Source organism: Maniola hyperantus, chromosome 15 (assembly GCF_902806685.2).
Source record: "Maniola hyperantus chromosome 15, iAphHyp1.2, whole genome shotgun sequence".
NCBI classification, from domain to species: domain Eukaryota; kingdom Metazoa; phylum Arthropoda; class Insecta; order Lepidoptera; family Nymphalidae; genus Maniola; species Maniola hyperantus.
Window position 1 is genome coordinate 2,927,346 of NC_048550.1, and position 27,426 is coordinate 2,954,771.

The 27,426-nt window shown below is 39.5% G+C and overlaps 1 pseudogene; it reads left to right on the plus strand.

Moving 5' to 3' along the window:
- Positions 1-227: 227 nt before the first annotated feature.
- LOC117989002 (putative leucine-rich repeat-containing protein DDB_G0290503) lies at positions 228-23,086 on the plus strand (annotated as a pseudogene).
- The last annotated feature ends 4,340 nt before the right edge of the window (positions 23,087-27,426 follow it).

A 27,426-nucleotide genomic window follows, 5' to 3' on the forward strand; every position in this document is an offset into this window, starting at 1 on the left:
TTTGATATTTCTATCCTAATTCCTAGTGTAACTAGAGTCCCCGCGCACTAGCGCAGCTTGAATGCGGCAGCTGCTCCTATTTCGCAGTACGTACGCTAAGTGAGTGATTTGAATCGGCACAAAAAATAATTTTATATGAACGAGACGATACGGCCAAAGAGTATAATAATCATTGATGTTGGATTCCTAGTATTTATTATTCTAGGATCGCAAGGAATAACGCCGCAATGGAAGTAGGACGTATTATCGCAGCAGTGTGTAACTACATGACCATCCTAATACAAAATGTACTGAAAACAGATATCGCAATAACGCATGCGATATTATCGACCGATAATAACGCGGCTGTGTGAGCCTTACTAATATATACGGCACACGCCTTATCTAGCGTACTTTATATGTCCATATCAGTGACCCCGAGGTGCCCCCTCTTACCTGTCTATGACATAATATTATCGCATTCTATTTATAGTCTGTTTACATTATAGTGACGTGCCGTAGTTTGCTTATAAAAGTATTGATGAAGAACGACATATTCAAAACATTTTAGTAACTATTTTTTTTTTTTTTTATTCGAAATAGTATTAGAAATCACATCATGCGTTGCCAGAATTTATTGTCGTGGCAACCCCCTGCCAGACGCCCTTAAATTCAAAAATTTAAAGGTTTCTGGCAGCGGGTTGCCACGATACTAAGCATAAGTGTCTGGCAGTGCAAGACGTGATTTCTAATACTACGCAGATAAACTTTCAGCTTTTATAAAATAACGACATATGCCAGGTCTTGCTGGCTCTAAGTCCATTTGGAGTTTGGACATTCTGTTGTACACCTTCTTGTATATCGATGTCGATATGTAATCTTACCGTCTGTCAGCACAACACTAGAGAAATAAAACCGTTGGTTTTTATTACAAAATTAAACTATTTTTGTATTTTGCTGTAGCGTAACGAATTTATAGAATACAATTCTAATGAAAAACAAACAATTGTTGACCGTTAACGTGCGAAAGCGGATTGAGCACGTTAAATATTATTAATTTAAACTTATTACTTCTAAAGTTTGACAAAACAAAATGAGTTTGGACCGACGGAAACACTGACGGTGAGTGTAATTTTAAATGTTTATTATTGTAACTACGCGTTGGTACACTTCCTCATTACTGTAGTTATATGGCTTGTGTTTTCATTTATAGAATACATCGTCACGGCCCTGCAGATTTTTCAATATTGTGGAGCCGACGCCGGCAGCTAGTACTTTACGTGTTGATGCTTTGATGGATCAATTCGCACCGTTTGTGAAAACAAACAAGTAAGCTAGATTAATATTTAACCATTGATTCGAGTAAAAACATCCATAATTGAACTTGTAGTTATACCTCAAAAAAGGGTTTTAAAAATAGCATAGGCAAATGTCAAATAAGTAAGTAATTTAAACTGTCCTAGATTCCTTATGTATTATTTTATTAATAGACTTATCGTGTTATGTTTAGTCCTCATTGTTTCCTCATATTACACTTACTTGTAGGTTTCAATTTACTGAAATGTCTCCCTTAACAGCTTTGTTTATGTCTGATTATTGTCATTTTATTGTATACTAGCTTCAGCTCGCGACTTCGTCCGCGTGGACTACACAAATTTGGAACCTCTATTTCACCCCCTTAGGGGTCGAATTCTAAAAAATCCTTCCTTAGCGAATGCCTATGTCATAATAGCTATCTGCAGCCAAATTCGAGCTCGTTCCGTCCATCAGTTCGAGCTGTGCATTGATAGATCAGTCAGTCAGTCACCTTTTCCTTTTATATATAGATCCCCGCTAGCTGATCCCCGCGGCGTCACCCGCGTATATATAATATAGCCTATGTCACTCAGGAATAATGTAGCTTTCTATCGGTGAAAGAATTTTCAAAATCGGTTCAGTAGTTTCAGAGATTACCCCCTACAAACAAACTTAACGACATTACCTCTTTATAATATTAGTATAGACTAGCTTATGCTCGCGACTTCTTCCGCGTGGACTACACAAATTTCAAACCCCTATTTCACGCCATAGGGGGTTGCAATTTTTAAAATCCTTTCTTAGCGGATGCCTACGTCATAATAGCTATCTGCATGCCAAATCTTCAAAATTTAAAACAATTTTCAAAAAATCATTAAAAATTTAAAACAGGTAATCTGGCTTGAGGGTCTTGTACTAATGACAGTTTCAGTATTTTGCCAGTTTACTGTAAAGAACTCATTAGTGACAGAATATAAACTGCAGTTTACTTATGATTTAATTGATAGTCAATTTTTGTAAGTACAATCAAAACTGTTTACAACAAAGTTCTTAAAATGCACATAACTTCAAAAAGTTACAGGTGTGTGCTCGGGATCGAACTCCCGACCTCCAATTAGCAGGCAGACATCCTAACTACTAGGCTATCACAGCATATTAAGAGTCTTAGTTACTTGAAATAAACTTATATTTATCTATTTTATTTACAACAAGCTTATGCTCGCAACGTCACACATTTCAAAGCCTTATTTTACAGGTTAAATTTGAAAAAACCCTTTCCTAGCAGATGTCTTCACCATAATAGCTACCGCATGCTAAATTTCAGCTCAATCCATCCAGTAGTTCCAGCTGTGTGTTGATAGATCAGTCAGTCAGTCAGCTTTTCCTTTTATATACGTAGATTATTTAATTTAATTTACAACTAGCTGTGAACTTCGTACCATCTAACAGTCTATTCTTTTTCAGGATTTTTTTAATTTTTCTCTTTGTAAGAACCATTCCCGTACTTCAAAGAATATTATAAAAAAGAATTAGCGAAATCGGTTCAGCTGTTCTCGAGATTTGCGATCAGCAACACATTCAGCGATACATTTTTGTACGTACATATATAGAGATATTTGTATATTCCACTCAGGGCAGAGTACAGCCATCTCAGATCTCTGCTGGACCCAGAGCAGAGCAATCCGGAGATAACGGTGTCCATGCTGGCGACAGCCTCACAAGTACAGTGAGAGTCAGAAGGTCAAAATTGACTGGATGAGAGGTAACTTTTTAAAGGACCGCACCGCGCGCCACCGTAAGGAATTTCACCCTCACCACCTGGGTGTCTGGTGCACTTCGACTGTCCGCTGTGCCAGGTCCTTCTTTCCACGCACGTGCAAACTGTGGAACCAACTCCCATTGGCGGTGTTCCCACTAGATTACAACATGGGGTTATTTAAGTTTTATCAACAAATTCCTTAAAGGCCGGCAACGTATCGGCGGCTCCTCTGGTGCTGCAAATGTTCATGGGCGGCGGTTAATCACTTAACATCAGGTGACCCGCCTGCTCGTTTGCTCGCTATCTCTATTTAAAAAAAAAAAGGACTTCATTAAAAACTGGTCAATTGCGAGTCAGACTTGCACACGAAAGGTTCCTTAGTCTTTACCATTATCTACTTTTTAACAGTTTTTATTGACATGGTGGTCATTTTGAATTTTTTATCTTCTATTATAATAATTATTTGATTATCTTCCCATTCTATCTAAGACAAAAACTATTACAATAACCAGCAAGAAATTTTGTACATCAACCTTTAGAATGAGATTTCGGTTTTGTAGTATGTTGTCTCACTCTTCTATGTGACGTTTTGTCGGCCTCAACGACAGAGACAACACACTACGAAACCGCTATCTCTTTCTAAATGTTGATGTACAATATTTACAGGAGCCTACTCAGTTATGTGTTATGTCGTTAGTATGGATATTGATTTTGTTATCTGTTACAGTTTCAATCTGAAGAGTGGACAAGTACCCCATGACTCCGATTCAGGCATATCAACTGATGGTATGTACATATTAAGTACTCATAGATTGCATGTTATTGTTATCTTAGGCCTTAAGCCTACAATATATAGTATAGAATAGAATAGAATAATGTTTATTCGAGGTATGTAGGTGGTAGGTACATGGTGTAGGCAATATCGTCCTGTACAGCAGTGCAACACCTCAAACAGGTAAGCCACTCAGCTTGTGTTGAGACGTCGGGCCCCTCAGGCACGAACCTCTATAGCAAATATCTGAGGTACCAGACGCCCCAACGCTGATTTTCAGTGACCGCCTTTTAAATAGTCACTTAGGAGTCCCTGACATAACTCAGTCTGCTTACATGACAAAAACTAAAGTAATATTAGTATACTCATCATGATCAACCCATCGCCGGCTCACTACAGACGGGTCTCCTCTCAGAGTGAGAAGGGTTTTGGCCATACCTGCCAAACTGGCCATGTGCGGATTGGCAGACTTCACACACCTTTGAGAACATTATTAAGAAATCTCAGCTATGCAGGTTTCCTCACGATGTTCCTTCACCGTTAAAGAAAGTGATATTTAATTGCTTAAAAGCCAAATTACTGTGGTTAGGACGTCCGCCTTCTAATCGGAGGTCGGGGGTTCAATCCCGGGCACGCACCTCTAACTTTTCAGAGTTAAGTGCGTTTTAATTGATTAAATATCACTTGCTTTAACGGTGAAGGAAAACATCGTGAGGAAACCTGCATGCCTGAGAGTTCTCCATAATGTTCTCAAAGGTGTGTGAAGTCTACCAATCCGCACATGGCCAGCGTGGTAGACTATGGCCAAAACCCTTCTCACTTTGAGAGGAGACCCGCGCTCTGTAGTGAGCCGGTGATGGGTTGATCATGATGATGATGATGATCACTTTTTGCCTGCAGGTTTTCAGCTACTAGAGGACTTGCAATGCGAGTTGCGCGAAAAGACACACCTGGTTCAACAACTGCGAACTCAGCTGGACTATTCCGACCGCCATCATGAAGAAGCCCTAGCCACAGTCATCGCTGAGAGGAACTCTCTGCGAGCTCATCTCGATATGTGAGTACAGTGCAAGTTGCTATCATCATCATCGTGATCAATTCATCGCTGGCTCACTACGGAGCATGCGTCTCCTCTCAAAATGAGGAGTTGGTCAGTCTATCACACTGACCAAGTGTGATGACATGCAGATTTTTATAACAATATTTTCCTTCGCCGTTAAAGCAAGTATCACCGATCGGTGATAATAAAAATAATACCCGACTGAGTTTGATGTGGGCTCTTCTCAGACTTGGGCGCGTTTGATACCCTCGTAGCGTTAATTTTAAGTACGTAATCTACGTAAACTACGGGAACTGTCAGATATCGAATCTGGTACCTTCCATTTGAAAGACCACTATGCTGAAGAGATGGTCAGATCTCTATTTTTCAATATAAGTCTACTTCACTATGCCCCCTCTGATTTGATCACGTAGCATACCATCGCCTAGCTCTGTCCATCGACCGCTGAGTAACTCTGAGCTTTCTTATAAGGACCTTTGGAGACCTTATAAAGACCGATGGAGAGAGTTATGATTGGAGTTTCTCTACGTGATCAAATCAGAAATGAGATCCGTAGGAGAACTAGAGTAACCGACATAGGTCAAAGGTTGCGAAGCTGAAGTGGCAATGGGCAGGGCACATAGTTCGTACAACCAATAGACGTTGGGGTCCCAAGGTGCTGGAATGGCGACCTCGCACCGGAAGACACAGCGTTGGAAGATCCCCCCACTAGGTGGACGGACGACATCGTAGGGAGCCGCTGGATTCAGACGACGCACGACCGAGGCTTATGGAAGTTCCTACAAGAGACCTGTTCGCGATGATTCCGTATTAATTACTTCGAGAAAGATCCGTCGTCGTCAAGTCAAAATACGTGCAAAAAAAAAGGGCCATTGTGTTTACGCCAAACAATAGGCTAGCTTCGAAAAAGCGTAAACATCTATTGTCTGCGTAATTTATGACCCACTCGAGATTTCTCGAATAATCTGCGAAAGGGACGGACGTATAAGATAGTAAGGGACGGACATAGCCCCGAAATCGTATATAAGCGGGCGAATTCGACGACGCGGCAAGTTTTGTATTACAGTGGAAAGAGTGCGAATCAGAACAGTGAACGCTCTTAAGTGAATAGTGAATATTATAAGTGTTAAGTGTATTTAGTAAATTGAAAATATTAATTGTGATTATTCTAAAAGTGGACAATAAAGTGGACCTTAATTTGAATCAGTCTTTAAGTTTAAGTAGTCGCACGTACCTTGTTAGATATACCTACTTACCCGCCAGTGCTAAGCGTTCAGTACGTTACAATTGGTCCTTCGAGCCGGATCGGGTTACTGTAATAGGTATTACCTACAGGTGAGGATGCCGACTACAAGATCAGAATCTTTACGCTCAAAGATTATGGCGGAACCACGGCAGGGGATGATGGTGGGAGTGTCAGTATGCCAATCGAGACTACTGACACATCAACTACCAGTCAATCTACGCTAAGGACGCCTCCGCCCTGTGTAAACGTCAGAACAGTGGAATCCCCGGCGTGACAGGTTGGGGACATAATCAGTGGGAATACAGACCCTGCCCCCACAGAGGGGGGCATTCCGGTATTCACTTCTGGTACTAACGACGTTTCACCTAATGTTGAGCCTTCTGGATTATTCAGGATGAAAGACAAAATTAAAGAATCACGTCAACAAGCGCTGGACCTACGAAGGACTTCTTTGAACCCTTATAAGACTACGCGTGCGGATAACGCGCACCCGTTGCCGAGGAAAAAGAGGTCAGAAATTGAAAAAGAGATAGCGCAGAGAGAGTATGAAGCTGCCAAAGCCGCTGAAAAGCTGGCTCGAGCAAAACTGTTGGCACTGCAGGAACAAGAGGAAACCGAAGAAGAAATTTATGAACATGTTGAAGAATGGGTTATACAGAATTCGGAAGAAATCCAAGATAAAAGCTACCACCAGGTATCAAGGCAAGATGAAATATCGACAGTACAATTACTTGTACAGGAAATCAAGAAGTTAAACGCAAAAGATAAAGATAGCATAGAGTTGCCTTCATTCAGTGGTGCAAGCTCAGAGTGGATAAATTTCAAGAAGGCTATTTTGAATCTGCTGAGAACTTTTCCCACGCGATGAACCGAGCGCGTCTTCGCAAGGCTCTACGAGGAACTGCCAAGGAGGCAGTGGAAAGTTTGATGAATAGCGTTGATGATCCAATGATTGTTATGCGGCACCTTGAAGATAGATTTGGCAGACCTGGATCTTTAGCATTAGCAGAGTTAGAAAAAATGAAACGAATAAAACCAGTGCGAAATGACCCAAGAGATATTTGCAGATTCGCCAGTCAGGTAAAGGCATCTATTTCTGTCATCAAAACTTTGAAGAAACCACAGTATCTGCACTCACCGGAAACTTCCAATTGCATAAAGGAAAAAATGTCAGTGAACATGTTCGATAGATATGTCGCCTTCTATAGCAGGTACAGAGACACGGAAATAGCTGATTTAGAAATAATGGATTTATTCCTTACCGAAGAAATACAGAATTATGGAGTTTTTGCTCCACCTGAAATTAGTGATACCATAAAGCCGCAATACGTGAGCACAAGAAGGACAGTTCACGTTATGCTAGAGCCAGAAGACGGAAAGGAAGAATCACCATCGACAAGTCGAGAAATAGCCATTCGCACAGCTAGGAGTGCATGTACTTTATGTTATGAGAATCATGGCCTATTGGAATGCAAGAAATTCAGAGAAGCAAGCGTAGATGAACGATGGGAAATTGCGAAGAAAGCTAAAATATGTTTCAAGTGCCTTCGTTACAGACACCAGAGGCTGGACTGCAAGGCCCCACCCTGTAGAAGATGCAGGAGATACCACCATGTTACTCTTCATTCTGAAAGACCCGCACCAGCAATCCAGCAGAAGAGAGAGTCGTGCAATAATGTTAACTTCGAGGATGATAGATATAATGATGAAGATGAATATTTCTATGAAGAACCAGAAGAGAAAATTGCGTCCATCAATGCAGCAATGTCTAATGGAAAGGTATATTTGAAGATGATCCCAGTGAACCTATATGGCCCTAAAGGACAGGTCCAAGTGTTAGCATTGTTGGATGAAGGATCTACCATTACACTGGTAGATTCCTCGATTGCCGAGAAAATTGGAGTTGAAGGAAAGAGAGAACCATTGACAATAGAAACGGTTGGTGGTAAAGAATTGAAGAAAAATAACTCCTCAAGGGTCAAGCTGAAAATAAAGGGCGTCAACAGTAGAGAAATAATGACAATGGAAGCCAGGACAATAGACGATTTGAAGTTGTCAGAACAAGAAGTTGACGCGGAAGTAATAAGCAACTGTCCCCATTTAGTAAAAATCAGAAAGGAACTCATTTACGCGGGTGAAAAGCCAAAGCTTCTTATAGGACAGGATAATTGGGGATTGATTATCACAAGGAAACTATTGAAAGGAAAGGCCACCAAACCTGTAGCATCACTTACTAGACTGGGATGGGTTCTGCATGGATTTGATACAAGTGCCAATGCTGTAGTTAACTTCATTAACCATTGCCGAACAAGGGAAGATGAAGTAGAAGAAATTGTCAGAGAACATTTTAAACTGGAGTCATTGGGAATTCAACCTAATCTGCCAAGTAATGACAGCGACCGAAGAGCTTTAGAAGTTCTAGAGAAAACCACAAAGAAACTGCCAAACAATCAATACGAAACAGGACTCTTATGGAAAAAAGAGGACGAAACTCTACCGAATAATTATAATCAAGCTCTTCGACGACTTATGAATATTGAGAAAAAGTTAGACCGAGACGAAACATTGAAAAAATGTTATACAACGCAAATAGATACCTTGTTGGAAAGAGGCTACGCAGAAAAGGCCCCAGAAAATATGAATAGTGGAAGAACCTTTTATCTTCCCCATTTTGCAGTCGTTCATCCAACCAAGAAGAAGCCAAGAATAGTGTTTGATGCAGCGGCAAAATTTGAAGGGAAAAGCCTTAATGATGCGCTACTAACAGGACCAGATTTACTTCAATCTCTGTTTGGCGTTTTATTACGATTCAGAGAGGGTCCAGTAGCAGTGGTGGCTGATATTCAAGAGATGTTTCTTAGGATAAAGATAAGAGAAGCAGATCGAGACAGCTTGAGATTTTTATGGCGTGGAGAAGATAGAAATAAGAAACCTGAGGAATATCGAATGACTTCGGTAATCTTTGGGGCTGCGTCATCTCCAGCGACCGCCATATACGTCATGAATAAAAATGCTAAGGAATACGGAGAATCTTATCCCGAAGCAGTGAAAGCAATTGAAAGGAACCATTATATGGACGATTATCTGCAAAGTTTCAGCACCTTTGAAGAAGCAAAGCAAACAGCAGCAAAAGTGAAAGCAATTCATGAAAAGGCAAGTTTTCACCTGAAAGGTTGGGCTAGCAACGAACCAAGAGTAATTGAAGAATTCACCGGGAAGATTAATAATGATTGTTTAGAAATCATGAAAGAAGAAAAGACTCTCGGTTTAAGATGGTTGATAAAAGAAGACGCATTGGCTTTAATGTTGGTTTACGGAATACATCAGAAGAACTCATGAATGGGAAGAAGATTCCCACCAAACGAGAAGTAATGAGCGCTGTTATGTCAACATTCGATCCATTAGGATTCGCGACACCCGTTTTAATTCAGGGGAAGAAATTAATACAGGATATTTGGAGAACGAACATTGACTGGGACGAAAAAATCCAGGACGAACAAGTGAAGTTATGGTTTAAGTATTTGGAAGAAGTATCTACTCTAAAAGAATTGAAAATCGCGAGATGTATCTCACCGTACACACAAGAAGGAGAACTACATACCTTTACAGACGCAAGCGAGGAAGCTTATGCTGCAGCCGTGTATTGGCGCACTATAGGATCTGATGAAAAGATACACGTAACCCTAATTGCAGGAAAAGCAAGGGTCGCCCCAACAAAACCCATCTCGATCCCAAGACTAGAACTGCAGGCTGCTTTACTAGGAACCAGGTTAGCAGCGACAATAGAACGTGAAATGGATCTACGTGTACTAAGGAAAGCATATTGGACAGACTCAAGTACGGTGTTGCAATGGATAAAATCTGATCCTCGAAAATTTAAGACTTTCGTAGCTCACCGGCTGGCCGAAATCGAGGAAACAACGAAAATAAGACAATGGAGATGGGTGCCTACTAAAGAAAATCCAGCCGACGATGCGACAAGAGGGACACCAAACGACTTTGACCAAGCAGCAAGATGGTTCCAAGGCCCTTCTTTTTTGCGCAAAAACGAAGAAGAATGGCCCGTGAGAAGATTTGAAAATACAAATGAAAGCCAGGAAGAAAAAGAAATAAGACAACAAGTTGCAACGCTGAAAGTACCGACGATTGAGTTACCAGATCCAGAAAGGTTTTCAAGTTGGACCAAGTTGCTTCGAACTACTGCGAGAGTTATTCAATTCTTGAATCTGTTAAGAAAAAGAAAGAATAAAATAATTAACGCTGCCAGGCGCAAGGAAGAAATATGGAGACCCAACCCAAACCCCAGAAAAGAAAGAACGAATAATTTTTGAAACAAAGAAGAAAGAGAAAATATATTTTATTCCTTTAGAAGAAGAACATTTAAGACAGGCGGAAGAATTTTTGATAAGAAGAAGTCAAATGGAAAGTTTTGATAAAGAAATGGCATACTTGAAAAAGGAGATACCGTTAGAAAATTCCAGCCGATTAAAGAAGATAGACGTTTACCTGAACAGTAACGGGATAATTAAGCTAAGAAGTCGAACAAGAAAATTCTCATATAGAAAAACCAACCCACCAGTTTTGGATGGAAAACATAAAATTGTTCGTCTAATTATTGAAGATTATCACAAACGATTCTTGCACGCAAATACATTAACGGTAATGAATGAGATCAGACAAAAATATTGGATCCTGGGATTAAGATCTACCGTTAAAGGGATTACGCACGGATGCCAATGGTGCAAAGTAAAGAAAAGCATGCCAGAAATACCACCAATTGGAGATTTACCAATTGAACGAATGCAGTGCCATCAATATCCATTTTCAAGCTTAGGTGTGGATTATTTTGGACCAATGACTATCAAGGTGGGAAGAAGGATTGAGAAACGCTGGGGAGCGTTGTTTACGTGTCTTACGACCAGAGCTATCCACTTGGAACTTGTTCCATCACTAACGGCAAGCTCGATGATAATGGCATTACGTCGAATGGCGGCAAGGCGTGGGATGCCTAAAACTATCATAAATGATAATGCGACAAACTTCATTAAAGCCAGCAAGGAACTTGAAGAAGCTGCTGCAGAAAGAGGAATCAGATGGAAGTTCATACCTCCTGGAACTCCAAATATGGGCGGTGCCTGGGAAAGGATGGTTCGATCAGTAAAAACAGCTTTGGCCGCAGTTTTAAATGAAAGAAACCCACCTGAAGAAGTCTTGCACACCTTGATAACGGAAGTAGAACACATAGTGAACTCGAGACCACTTACACATCTCAGTACAGACCCAGACGACGAAGAAAGTTTGACTCCGAATCACTTTCTTTTAGGGAGATCATGTGGAACAAAAAGCCCAGGAGAGTTCAATGACCAAGAACTTGTCGGAAATGCGAATTGGAGAACTGCTCAGAGACTAACTGATCATTTTTGGAAAAGATGGATTGACGAATATCTACCCACCTTAATGCCAAGGAAAATAACTGGGAGGGAAACAAATGACCCACAAGTAGGTGATATTGTTTTGATTGTAGACTCAACACTTCCACGAAATACTTGGCCACGGGGAAAAGTGACAAAATTGTATCCTGGACCAGATGGCAGAACGAGAATCGTAGACGTGAAGACTACCGGAGGAATTCTAAGACGTCCTAGCCGTCGGGTCATCGTGGTGGTTCCCACGGCATCATCGCTTTAGACTGTGAAGAGGTGCTTTAGCACCGCGGGGAGATTGTTCGCGATGATTCCGTATTAATTACTTCGAGAAAGATCCGTCGTCGTCAAGTCAAAATACGTGCAAAAAAAAAGGGCCATTGTGTTTACGCCAAACAATAGGCTAGCTTCGAAAAAGCGTAAACATCTATTGTCTGCGTAATTTATGACCCACTCGAGATTTCTCGAATAATCTGCGAAAGGGACGGACGTATAAGATAGTAAGGGACGGACATAGCCCCGAAATCGTATATAAGCGGGCGAATTCGACGACGCGGCAAGTTTTGTATTACAGTGGAAAGAGTGCGAATCAGAACAGTGAACGCTCTTAAGTGAATAGTGAATATTATAAGTGTTAAGTGTATTTAGTAAATTGAAAATATTAATTGTGATTATTCTAAAAGTGGACAATAAAGTGGACCTTAATTTGAATCAGTCTTTAAGTTTAAGTAGTCGCACGTACCTTGTTAGATATACCTACTTACCCGCCAGTGCTAAGCGTTCAGTACGTTACAAGACCTTTGCCCACCAGTGGACGTCTATCAGATGACGATGCTACCTTTATTTTACTTTGCAGGTTACGTGACGAAAATCAGACGTTGACGCACGTGAAACGCGATTACGAAGACGTGTGCGAACGATTCGGCTGCAGCGAAACAGCTCTCGATGAGGCGCAGAGGGAACTGGAATGTACTCGACGTAGGGCCAAAGTGCTGACAGAGCAAGTCACACTGTTGGAGAACGAGGTACTTTTTTAGGGTTCCGTACCTCAAAAGGAAAAACGGAACCCTTATAGGATCACTTTGTTGTCTGTCTGTCTGTCTGTCCGTCTGTTTGTCAAGAAACTACAGGGTACTTCCCGTTGACCTAGAATCATGAAATTTGGCTGGTAGACAGATCTTATAGCTGACATTTGGGGGAAAATCTGAATGCCCTGAATTTAGGGTTGCATCACACAAAAATAATTAAATTGTGGTCATACACTAATAATTAGTATTCGCACTTGGCCGGTTTTTTAACGTACATACGTAAGTCCTCGTTCAGTTTTCACTTTTAACTTTTGTGGAGGAGGCCACGTTTCCTCTCCATATGTCATTACAGGTAGGATTAATATTATTAAAATCAATTTGTTTTTCTTTTAATTTATAGACTAGCTCTTGACTGGAATCAGAACTGGTGGCAATTGATGTTCCAGCCTAAGTTGTAGCACGCTTGCCTAGACGGTGCCTATTCACTCTTGACTTGAAGGTCCATATTAAAGTTTCTGACAAGTATTTTTTCGAGTTGAATCAATTTTGATATAGTTGCAACTTACCTACTCTTTGGGAAGGAATAATTTTTAAGCTTTGCATTCTGTATGGAACCCTAAATTTATACATTTGTGCTTATAGAAATTGAACCTTCAAGAGCTGCTCTCAAAGTCCAAGGAAGAATGTCATCGTATCAACGATATGTATGCGAGCCGACAGTCCTCCTTGCTGGAGAAGAACGAGACTTTACGTACAGAGCACGCGGACCTCTCCGCCAGGATGAGGGACCGGGAGGAATTCATGCAGCAGATCATCAAGGATAAGGTATCTTAAATCGTTAAATCTTGAGTCGGTAAACAGGGTGTGAGGCGCCTCACACCCGCACGTAACCCGCACTTACCCGCACCGGGTTAGCGCAGGGGTTGTGCGGGTGTGCGGGGCGTCCCCACCCCGATTGTCATGTCGACCTGTTGAGTACTTATAGCACCACTGGCAACATCTCTACATAGTATAAAATAAAGTCGCTTCCCGCGTCTGTATGTATGTATGTATGAACGCGTAGATCTTTCAAACTACGCAACGGATTTTAATGCGGTTTTCACCAATAGATAGAGTGATTCAAGAGGAAGGTTTATAGCTATAGTCTAATTCTCAAAAAATTAGAGATCCTTAGAGAAATTGAAATAATATGAATTAGGTCGGAAAAAAAACCTCTCATTTGAGAGTTTCCGAGGCAATGATACCTCAGTGACACTGACACCACATTAGTAGCTACGTTGCACCCATGCAAAGCCGGGGCGGGTCGCTAGTTCATGCTATAAAATACATATTATAAAATGCCAAAGTGTGTCTGTCTGCCATTTAAAGGATTTTGATGGATTTGATTGGTACAGAGAGAGCTTGCATCCTGGGAACCGACATAGACCATTTTTTTTCGATGACCTCCCAGATGTAGCGGTGAGTGCTGTGTTCTTATACGTAGGAGGTCCCAGGTTCGATTCCCGGCAGAGAAAATTTGGAATATTATGATTTCTAACTTGTCTGGTCTGGTGGGAAGCTACGCCCGAGACTAATTACCACAATACCGGTAAAGCCATACCGCCAGCGATTTAGCGTTCCGGTACGTTGACGTGTAGAAACCGACAAAGGTTACAGGTTCAATAAAATTGCCATACCCCTTCCAAGTTAGCCCACTTCCGACTGCATCATCACTTGCCACCATGTGAGATTCCAATCAACGGAATATACGGGATCTAATAATGGAATATTCTCATTATATATAATATCTCTCATCTGGTTATACTCACGTGTCGCATGTTAGCCCGCGTGACTCCCTTTGAAAAAAAAACCCCGGGTGGGTTCGAAACTAGTCGGGCTGACGTCGAATATTGTCATGTTAGAGCGGTTACGCACTCATCCAATCCGAGTCCGTGAAAATACGGATATAAAAAAACTCGGATCTAACTCGGATATTGCCGCACTAATCCGCGGGGTGGTTACGTATCTCGCGACAGGCTTGCGACAGGCGTAAATCTCGCGATCATTGCTGTCAAACGTCCGGCTAGAGAGAGACAGCAATAGCCACAAAGCAAAATAAGAAGAAGAAGAAGAGGGACAGCAAATGAACTGTCGGATTGCTACTGCTGTCGCGTTGCTGTCGCTACTGCAACGTTTTACGTAATCACCCCGCCGATCTCTGATCCAAATCCAAGCGGATCCAATCGGATGACGGAAGTCGGAGCTAGTGCGTAAGCTACCATACAAATAGTTCTATGACTACTTCGGAACGTATTTTCACGGATTCCGATCGGACGTGTAATGTGTAATAATGTAACCAATATCCTTCCAGATGATTCTGGAGATGGAGCTAAAGGACTTGCTGAACAAGTCCAACCACCCCGCACATCACATGGAGCGCTCTATCGACGTGAGCTACACCGAAGACCAGATGCTCACCGCACTGGACAGCCTCAACGCTGACACCAGGTTTCCACAAGGTAAGCAACTGTTAAATTGTAAAATTAAGCTATTTTTTTAATTTAAAAAACCGGCCAAGTGCGAGTCAGGCTCGCGCAACGAGGGTTCCGTACTACAGACGTATTTTATCGACATTTTGCACGATAATTCAAAAACTATGATGCATAAAAATAACTAAAAATCTGTTTTAGAATTCACAGGTGAAGACCTTTCATATGATACCCCACTTGATATGGTAATCTTACCTCAAAAATTGAAAGTAGGTACTAGTTATTAGTTCATGACCACAATTTAATTTTTTTTGTGTGATGTTACCACAAATTCACGGTTTTCAGATTTTTCTCCGAATGTCAGCTATAAGACCTACGTACCTGCCAAATTTCATGATTCTAGGTCAACGGGAAGTACCTTGTAGGTTTCTTGACAGACCGACATACAGACAGACATGGTTCCAGTGCAATAGCAATTTGCGTGACTTATACATAACATATGACTGCACATTGCACAAAACTGATCTCAGCAGGCCTTGTGTATTCTTATCTATGACCTGCGCAAACCGCCATGTTGCAACTTCAGATTGGAGTTTGGACTACTTGTTTTGCGAAAAAATACGTCACTTTATAACCTGTTTCTATAAAGTTTCCTTTCAGCCAACTCTTGTAATTAACGCTTCTCTGTTTATAACCGCTTTTTCTCGCTAATTGTCAATCTAGATAGCCGCCTGCTAGATGAGGAATCGTTCCTAAACGCCCTCAAGGAAGACCAAGGCCGACCAACCAACATGTCCCTCTACGACGAAATACGCCTCAGTTTCTGTAACATGTCCAGACATAACATAACGGACTTGAACATCACGCAAGCCGTAGAAAGACCTGTTCTTGATGAATTCGTTACAGCTTCCACCCAAACGGATGATAAACTAGACCACGTTAATGAAAACGTAATATTCAAACCCTGCACTTGTAATACTGATTTGTTTTCCCTAAATGTTGCAACGCAAACCAATGAAGATAATATTGGAGGTCAAGATAATTTGATATTGGATACACAAATTAATCAGAATAATATTAATGATAACGATAATTTAGTTTTTGCAACAGAAATTAATGAGAATAATATCATAGATAGTCCAGTGACAGATACAGAAAATGATGAAAACAAGATTAATATAGTTAATAATAAAGAAAATTTAATACCAACAACAGAAATTAATAAAAATAATATCAGAGGCAAAGGAAATATTATATTATTCGACACAAACATTAACAAAAACCGTAAAAACGATAATATAACATTAGATCCACGAGAAAAAGAAAGAAGATATAATCAGTATATTAAAAATCGTAAACAAATTAGATCGCAATCAGCTCCAAATGTAGGTGGACTTAAGAGAGGACCTTATCGTTTGAGACTTAAAGACGATAATCGTATACCAGAGACGAAAGATCAGGCAACTATGACTTGCACGGATGTGTACGAAGTTTTCAAAGACACGGAAGTAATGAATTTTGGTACACAGACCGACGCACTTGAAACTGAACCTAATGCGAATAACAATAAAGTTCAAGCATGCTTTGATTGTACCCAATGTGTCGAATGCGATAGATTGAAGAAATATGTAACTAAACTGGAGAATGATTTAAACTTTTCCAGTTCAACTATAAATGAAATGCAAGAAAAGATACATCAATATGAAGAGAAATTGAACCGTTTATCGAGATTCATAGATGAAGGAAATGAAAGGAATGATTTCTTAAAAGTTGTTGTGGACAGTTTGAAAGCTAAACTTGTTTTATTGGAGGGTACATGCGCTAGTCAAGGAAATAAGATCGATCGACTATTTTGTGATACTTGCTGCGCTGAAATTCAAACTGAAAGCGGTAATTTTGTTGGACAAATCGTGTTGTAGTTAGCCAACATCGTAGTTAGAATTGTGTTGTCCTATAGTTAGTTAATTGGGTATTTTCCTACTTTTGAATTTGATAAATATTATTACTTTATTTATAAACTAGGATAAAAATAATGACGTACGCTAAAAAAAATATTAAAATCCAACAAAGATTTACAAGGTTACAGGCATTTTAATTTTGGAGTAGGAGGCTCTTCTATCCCTTTCTCGCAAAACGAAAATTTGTATGAAACCGCACGAAGCTACTATGGCATTAGTGAGGTGTGACGTCAAAATGCTATATCGCTATCTCTGTCTAATCAGAAATAGTTAAATGCTTATAACTTTTTTGTTATTTGATCAATTTAATAAGTTTTTCAGTTTACGTCCTTATTTTTGTCCAAGTTTATAATAAAGTAATAAAAAAATTGTAGTCAAATACCCAATTGAGATGAAATTTCACCTGCGTCTAATGAATTATTATCATTTAACACGATAGGTAAGAAAGGCTAGTTAAATATCAGTTTTGGTGGTGGCTGTAGTTAGTATTGGTAGAACCAGATGTGGATGTTTAGTATGCGACAGGTTGAAATTGCAATCGGGGAGGGAACGCCCCGCACACCCGAACAGCCCCCGCTCTAAGCCGGTGCGAGCGACGTGCGGGTTCGCGGGGCGTCCCCCCGCCTCATACCCCGATTGCCATCTCGACCTGTCGCGGACTATAGTTACGGTGTTGTATACAAATAATGTTTACGTGGGCTCTTGGGGGTTTGTGTCTAACATTTTTGTTCTCAAACGTGCCACTATAGAGCAAGATCCTAGAACCGCCAGAACTATCTTATTTTTTTTCTTTTTTATTAATTTACATTTTTGCCTGTTGCTATTTAAATTGCAACATCTTACTATCTTATTAACAACTAGATGATGCCCGCGATGTCGTCCGCGTAGATTTAGGTTTTTAAAAATAGCGTGGGAACTCTTTGATTTTTTTGGGAAAAGTAGCCTATGTCCTTCGGTTCGGTAATCGGTTAAACGGATGTGCCGTGAAAGGGTAGCAGACAGACAGACACACTTTCGCTTCTATAATATTACTATGGATATTCTGTAAAACGTACATTAAAATCGCTAAAAGCATCGCGCACCTTTAGCAGCTGATATCTTTTCAATGGGCGTTGGCATAAGCTAAGATGCGTACGTTAAAAAGGCAGACTAACAGCCACACTCAGAGTCGCTTAATCGTTACTTAAGATTGAGTTAGACGAGACAGAGCTATATCTCTCACATAAATATGTCTCGTTTTAACTCAATCTTAAGTAACGATTAGTGACTCTGAGTGCGGCTGTATCACTACTCCATCCCACACATTTATTTCTCAGAAAATAAGTAACACGTCTGGCGGTCCTGGGCTCTTGGACTCTTATGTATAATGCATAAATTTTGAGAAAGGACTCGGCATTTTTGCTTTATGTGTAAACTGTCATGTCAAAAGTTAGTTTACCCTTAAATTAAGGACTAAAATCGTACTTTTCGCCAGTTGATACACAGAGCAAATATGGCGGGTGAGTTCTCAAAAAGTATGCATTTTATTACAGTGCGACATGGCTACCTTGGTGCGTGGCGAAAATTTGAACTAACGTTGCTGTCAAGTGTTTCCTTTGTTCTTGTTTGAATAGTCTAAGCCTTTGTTCTCCAACAGCGCCCCCCTGTCAATGCCATTGAAGTGCCAAGAGAGCCGTGTCGCTCGATAGCACGTAACGTAGCTCGATCCGTCACCCTGTATTGTACACCGCTGTGACGTTTTGCCTTAATTTTGCAGAACAATCGACAGTATCGACCCAAGTGGAGACCCCTTGCGCCGACTGCCTCAAACGCAACGCCCCGCATCGCAGCATCAGGAGATACTTGTGGTGAGTAAATAATACCAGATGTGGTGCTAATTCCGTTGTACACATACTGTTAACTAAATTGGTCTGGTGGGAGGCTTCGGCCGTGGCTAGTTACCACCCTACCGGCAAAGCCGTGCCGCCAAGCGATTTAGCGTTCCGGTACGATGCCGTGTAGAAACCAAAGGGGTATGGGTTTAATAAAAACTGCCATACCCCTTCCAGGTTAGCCCGCTATCATCTTAGACTGCATCATCATTTACCACCAGGTGAGATTGCAGTCAAGGGCTAACTTGTATCTGAATAAAAAATAAAAAAAATAAAAATTTACACTGGAGAAGTATGGTTCTTCAGTGTAGGCGCATGGGCTTGTAAGTATCCCGTTGGAATCTTTGATTTTCTGGGGTAAGCCTATGTCTATAAAAATACTCTCTATCTGTCCCCAGGATGCAAGCTAGCTCTGTATCAAAGTTTTATTAAATAAGTTAAACAGATGAACCGTGAAAACTATATATATTTATAATACTAGCTGATGCCCGCGAAATCGTACGCGTGGAATTAGGTTTTTAAAAAATCCCCTGGGAACGATTTTCCGGGATAAAAAGTAGCCTATTTCACTCTCCAGGTCTTTATCTATACCCATGCAAAAAATCACGTCGATCCGTTGCTCCGTTGCGACGTGATTGAAGGACAAACCAACAAACAAACACACTTTCACATTTATAATATGGGTACTGAGGTACTGATTAGTATTTATAAGACCACTAGCTGATGCCCGCGACTTCGTCTGCGTGGAATTAGGATTTTTAAAAATCCCGTGCGAACTCTTTTATTTTCCGGGATAAAAAGTAGCCTATGTCACTCTGCAGGTCTTTATCTATACCCATGCAAAAATCACGTAAATCCGTTGCACCGTTGCAACGTGATTGAAGGACAAACCAATAAACCAACAAACCAACAAACAAACACACTTTCGCATTTATAATAAGGGTACTGATAGCATTCACCAGTGTGCCAGGTAGGTTGTCAAAAACTTGTGTGCATGTTATGTGAATTTCTAAGACGATCTCACTCGTCAGTCTACTTGCAGGGAGCCGCTAAAGAGTCTCTTCCAGCTCTTCGCAGTGCTGTGCTTCCTGATCGCGCTGTACCTACTGTACGGTGTGACGCGACGCTGGCGCGCGTGCCGCGGGCCGCTGCCGTGGCGCTGGCTGCAACCCTCGGATCTTGTGGACCTGTTCCTCACCATTGAGTATGCCTCTGACGTGCCCATGTGACTTTAGTGCCTTCCCAGTTCTCACCAATGCCAGTGAACATTACCATCAGTGCCAGTGAACATTACCATCAGTGCCAGTGAACATTACCACCAGTGCCAGTGAACATTACCATCAGTGCCAGTGAACTTACCACCAGTGCCAGTAAACTTTACCATCAAGCCCGGTATCCACCTAAGCGGAGAAGAGAGGAGATGCGTTCAATCGACCAAACAGATTCAAAATAGATGACGCGAAAAAATTATCTTTTAAAAATCGGATACCGGGCCTCAGTGCCAGTAAAATAGAGTGAACAGTGTGTTGTGCTTGCATATAATTGGTTATCAAATGAATCGGGTATTCGTAATGATTTATTTTCACATACCTAGTTATCATCATCAACTGATAGATGTCCACTGCTAAACATAGGTCTCTTTAGGGGCTTCCGCACACCACAGTCTTGCGCCATCTGAATCCAGCAGATCCCTGTGACTTGTTTGGTGTTGTCTGTAGTACCTAGTAGGCGGATCTTCCAACGCTGCGTTATTCGGTGCGAAGTCGCCATTCTAGCCAGCATAGGCCTTCTAGCATTTTTTTAATACTTTATGATATTTTATAAAATCAACGAAAGAATATGCGCTCGCTACGCTCGCGCTGCTTATTATTTGACGTTTTATTTGACGTGGCTTGAATTATAATAATTTTATGCTACCCAGATTTTTTTTCAATTGTATTTGGTTGTTTTTTGATTGATAACTAATATTTTAATTTTCATTTAAATTTGTAAATATTTTTGTTATTTTTTTCTCTGTCTCATATATATTAATTGTTCAAAAAAATAATTTTAATTACTGTAATAGTAATTATTATTATTTATGCATGCTTTATTGCTATTTCATTTCTATATATGTCATTTATCTTTGCAATTTAATTTAATTAATTGATTAAAGAAAATTCTTCATTTAAAATTATTCTTTTTTAAAGCATAATTTTCAAAATATGTATCTGGTTTATTTTGTTTATTCTAATTTCCTATAAATGTCTTCCATGGTTTTACTTGACTGTAATTAATACATTTTATTAATTTTATATAGATTAACATTAATTTTTTATTTCGCATATTAAACAAGTAAGCATCTAGTTAAGTCCCGTGTGCACCAGCCTTTAGGCACAATTTAATAATCTACTATCAATCAATATAATGATAAAGTGATATCAGACGGTCCATTTGTAGTGAATGTTTACTCAAGTGATTGTCTCATTTTGTTTATCACTTTTGATTCATTTTTTGTTCAGATGTTTTATTTTGAGTGAAGGATGCCGAATGAAACATAAAATGAACCATCTGATATCCAGAGACATCTGTAACAGTTTTCGTAAAAATAGTAAATATTAGATTCCTTGAAATCACTAATCAATTTTCCTGGAAGTTAAATGAGAACTAATTATAGTGTTTTTTCTTGTTTAAATAAAAAAACAAAGACTTTTGATATTGTGAAGATTTTTTGAATTATTAAAATTTCTCGGCTGCATGTTTGCCTTAATTAGGAATTCTGTGATAATTCAGTGCCAGTGTTTTAGTTGTAAGATTTTATTGTTTAAAACTTAAAATTTGTATGAGAAAATGTGTACTACACATTATTGTGTTTGACCAAAAAATAGTTTTAAATTGTTATCGTCCTGATATACCTACTATTTTGATGTGTTTTTATCCTAGTTAAGAAAACTGCATAAACAAATCTTCATTTTTATTCTGGTCCCTATTCAGTTGTATAAGAACAGTCTCTGAATTAAACTGACAGTTCTTAATGTAATGCTATCCCTTTCACGCATGTCCTGTCAACGACGCCAGCTGCTCGATTGCGGTAGAATGACAGCTACAATATCACCATTGCAATCGCCAATCACTTCTGATTGGTTGACGCTCGCTCACTATTGGCTACAATGCAGTGGTGTCATTGACAAGACATTCTGGTGTTGTTAACAAGACATGCTGGTGTCGTTGACAAGACACGGTGGTGTCGTTGACAAGACATGCTGGTGTCGTTGACAAGATACGCTGGTGTCGTTGACAAGACATGCTGGTGTCGTTGACAAGACATGCTGGTGTCGTCAATAAGACATGCCGGTGTCGTCAACAAGACATGCTGGTGTCCTTAACAAGACATGCTGGTGTCGTTGACAAAACATGCTGGTGTCGTCAACATGAGATGCTGGTGTCGTCAACAAGACATGCTAGTGTCGTTAACAAGACATGCTGGTGTCCTTAACAAGACATGCTGGTGTCGTTGACAAGACATGCTGGTGTCGTCAACAAGACATGCTGGTGTCCTTAACAAGACATGCTGGTGTCGTCAACAAAACATGCTGGTGTCGTTATGCTTTTACGATGTTTCCTTCGTAAAATAATAGCGCTACATTAGATTAGACATATCAATTGAATTTAGAGGTTGTGTTGTTATTGCAAGTGAATAAGTACCAGTGTCGTATTATAACCTGATTTTATTAACGCTCTTATGGTTATTTTAGTAGATTTATTTTATTGAAAAATATATTAGGTAGATGTAATAAGTAAGGTAGGTTAATAATACCTAAGTTTTTCTAAAAAAAAATTACAAAAGTAGATTAGGTTATTGGTGGTGCCGAACTTCTTGAATGCTCTGAAGTTCTTGTTTTGTGTCGGTATAACAAAAACAAAGCCGTCGAATACGCAGGGCGCGCGGGCTTATTGCTATGCTTGCTGCTTCCGGCTGATATCTGTTGCTAATGCGAACTCGTCAGCACTTCAGGGCATTCAAGAAGTTTGGAGTCTCAATTACTATGCGACAAAACATATGTATTCATGGTGATAATTACAATATTGAAGAAGATTAAATAAGTTTGTAAGTAGGTCAAATAACTAAAATAATAAGTACAGAAAAACTTAACTGACTTAACAAAACTAAAAATTCTAGAAGTGACTCGTTTAATCATAGTTTATATAAATTTTATTTTGATAATTAATTAATAAAGTAAAACAAATTTTTTTTTACGAATTATATGTTTTATTAATTTTGCATTTAATTAATGGCATTTGTAATTTAGGTAGTTTATCGTAAATAGATTTATAGAACAAAATGAAAAACTAATTAATTATTCTATTATATTTGTTTAATTTTAATTAATAAAAGTGTTAATTTTTAAAATACCTACTGATCAAATCTTTTAATAAAGAAAAAGCAAATTATTTTATTAAAATTAATATTTTTTCTTTTGTTACTCCCAACGCATTTATTTCACTGTAGTACGTAGTAGGTAATTTTAGTCAATAAAGTTTGTAATTCATAAAAATATGTTTTTCTTTTTACTGGTAAGTAAGTAAAATAATAAGAGCGATAACACTCATTAGATATAAATCCGTGAAAATACGGATATAAAAAATATCTACGTCTATAATAATACAAATAGTTCTATGACAACTTCGGAACGTATTTTCACGGTCTCGGATCGGATCAGTGCCTAACCGCCGCGCCGGTAAGTATAACAATTTATAAAAACCGGCCAAGTGCGAGTCAGGCTCGCGCAATGAGGGTTCCGTACTACAGTCGTATTTTTTCGTCATTTTGCACGATAATTCAAAAACTATGATGCATAAAAATATGTTTTAGAATATACATGTGAAGCCCTTTCATATGATACCCCATTTGGTATGGTTATCTTACTTAAATTTAAAATTCTAATTTTTAGTTCAATTTAATTTTTTGTGTGATCTAACCCTAAATTCACGGTTTTCAGATTTTTCCCCAAATGTCAGCTATAAGATGTACCTACCTGCCAAATTTCATGATTCTAGGTCAAGGAAGTACCCTGTAGGTTTCTTGACAGACAGACAACAAATTAAACCCTTAACAAATTTAAAATTGACGTCAAAGATCATTACCTATCTCTTTGCTATCATCAGTAACGGCATAGTTAATTATTTAAATCTATATATATATCTATGTAGTCTTATGTATGTCTATTATATTTGTATGTATTAGTGTATTAATAATATGTATTTTATATTCTTATTATATGGTTTAGTTTATTTAGCTATTGGTATTTAGGTTTATTTTACACCACCTCCCATTGTCCATTTTTTCATTTTCTCCCTAGCGTTAAGGTTGTGGAAGAGATCGCTATTTAGCGATAAGACCGCCTTTTTGTACCTACTTATTAAGATTTCTTTTTGTAACCTGTCCTTTGTGTTTCTGTGGTGCAATAAAGTATATACATACATACATACATACAACAAAGTGATCCAAAACAGAACCCTTATAGGGTTCCGTTTTTCCTTTTGAGGTACGGATCCCTAAAAACAACGCCTGCACGATTGCATTCCAAGTCCGAACTCCTCAAACCTGATGATGCAGGGTACAGCACTCCTAAACCATAGAGATTCAGGAACTGTTCCTGGTGAAATAGTATAATTAAATGCCAAGCATAGACTTTATTGAATTCCATGTCTCAACTTTTCAATCCTGATGCTGCAAGGAATTGAACTCCTAAGCTTTGTGGCTTTGGAAAGTATTGCTGGTGAATTGATATTTTAGGTACCAAGCAGTAACTACCTTACGCTTAAAATAAAATAATTATATTAAAAAACCGACTTCCAAAAACACTACAAAGTAAAAAATAACTTGTTTCTACACGTGTATCTATGTAAATATGTATGAAGTTGGCCGAGCATAATAAAATGAATTAGAAATCAAAGCGTAAAGCTCGTCCGACTTCAACATACATACACGTGTAGAAACAAAAGTTATTTTTTACTTTGTAGTGTTTTTGGAAGTCGGTTTTTAATATTTTTATTTTTTACTCTTATTTTAATCCCAAGCAATGGAGAGTCAGTCCATTGATGGGGATTTAGTGGAATAACCCATTTTAACGTATCAAGTAAGTATAAGTTTTTGTACAAATAATAATAGTTTACTTAAGAAACATTCATTTTCTCACAACCTCGCAATATAATAGTGATTCCATTTAATCAGTAGGTACCTATCACCTTACAAAAGCGCCCGCAATTTGAAGGTGCCCAACAAAAGGCAGTCAAGGTGTAGTGGAACTGCCGAACAAAGGAATTCGCAACTGAGAAAGGGATTGGTATACACTTCCCACAACTTAGGTAGGTACAAGTTTGTACTTTTATTAAGTAGTTTTTGGACGATGTGTGTGCGGTCATCCTAAATCGGATTAGCGAATGGTCATGGATGATTGATAATACCTATTGATTGCTTTCAATCCATACTAATATTATAAATGCGAAAATGTGTCTGTCTGTCTGTCTGTATGCTAGCTTTTAACGGCCCAACCGTTCCGAGTTTGATGAAATTTGGTACAGAGTTAGCTTACACACCCCGGAGAAGGACATAGGCTACTTATTATGAAAATTAAAGAGTTCCCACGGGACTTAAAAAACCCTAAATCCACGCGGACGAAGTCGCGGGCATCATCTAGTAAGCAATAAAAAGACATTTTTGGGACTAGACTAAAATCTCCGTGAGGCCGTGAAAAGGGTAGCAGACAGATAGACACACATTTGCATTAATAGATAATAATATTAGTAGTAGGTGTGGATAATTTCACAGTTTCAACTGAATCGTTGGTGTTTCGGTTAGCATGACTGCAGATGACGAGATCCTGGGTTCGATTCCTGGGTCGGGCCAAAAATAGGTAGGAAATTCTGAGTACTACCCTGGAGTCAGGAAATTATCGGTGTACCACCCCCTGCCTCGGAGAGCACAAAGCAGTCGGTTCTGTGCTTGATCTCTCTCCGGTCGTGTCAGATGTCCGCACATTTGTGCACTATTAGGTACCTATCTATCGCGCAGTTCGCTAATCTCTATGAAGATTGGTTGCCGTGGCCTTAAGTCGGGAGCATGCAGTAGAAGTAATAGAGAGTTCACTTCCAATAGGTAGGTACTTACCTAACTACTTGAAGAAAAAACCTACATTAGGGCAAGAGATTGGACCCCAGTCGGGTGCGATCTCCACAGTCGAAGTGGGATATCTATAAGAAGGTTTTGCCAACTATTAACTATATTATATTCTGTGGGTTTGTACATACGAGTGAGCAATCCAGGTACACTTAATATAGATATTCATGGTCGGGATATTATTATTATTATAGATGCCTAGACCAGGATCTTATGAAATTAAATTCCAAAGTTAGCAACACTGTACTCTGTGAGTATCGTACTATGTAATAGAATATCCACACAGTGTTTGCTAACTTTGGAATTTCATTTCCGTATTTTTCATGAGATTCTGGTCTACCTATAATAGACATAATACGCACAGAAATAATTTGCCAAGTTCTATAACGGGGTCACATCACATCGCAGGGAATCGCCTTCTTCCTGTCGACCCCGGGCCCCGTGTTCCCACGCTCCTGTACAACAGGTGTGAGATTGTCGATGCACGACAATACTGCACGCGAAAGGGTACCTTATGATAATGTGATAAAGTTGGTTTTTGAATTCGTTCGTTAGAAGTCTAATGTAATTCGTTTCTGTAAAATTTAAAATTAATAACTATGGTTATTTTCACACACAGCTACCTTCTACAGACCTACTAATACCAAGTAGATGTACGCGACAGGCCGAGATGGCAATCGGGGAGGGAATGCCCCGCACACCCGCTCATCACGGGCGAGCGCGAGTGACGTGCGGGTGTGCGGGGCGTCTCCCCGCCTCATACCCCGATTGCCATCTCGACATGTCGCATAGGTACATACTACATCTTTTAAAAAAATGGCAGTCAGTGGGAACAAACAGGAAAACTTAAGACTATAAAAAAAATTAGCAGCGTTAGTAATTAGTTAGTTAAGTCAACTACCGACAAGTACTTTGCGAAAGTGTTTGTTTCTTGATTAATTGGTTTGTCCTTCAATCACGCCGCAACGGAGCATCGGATCCACAGAGTACATTATATATATCGGATCGACGGGATTTTTGCATGGATATAATAATCAATAGGCATACCTATTTAAAGACCTGGAGACGAGTGACTTTGGCTACTTTTTATCCCGGATAATCAAAGTTCCCACGGGATTTTTAGAGAGCTACGCGGACGAAGTCGCGGGCCTCAGCTAGTACCTACCTACATTCATATTTCCATTCAATCATTTTCAAAAGTTCTAATAAGATATAGGTAGGTACCCAAAAAAATATGAAGAGGGTGAGAAGTGAGCACCCGAAAAAATCTCAAGCCCAAACCAGAATCTGTATCATTTTTTTGCGATTCCCACAAGCATTCCCATTTCCCATGGAAACAGGTGACTACAAAAACTGGGCTTTTATTGACTATCAACTCGTTTTTATTTGAGAAAATACTACAAAAAA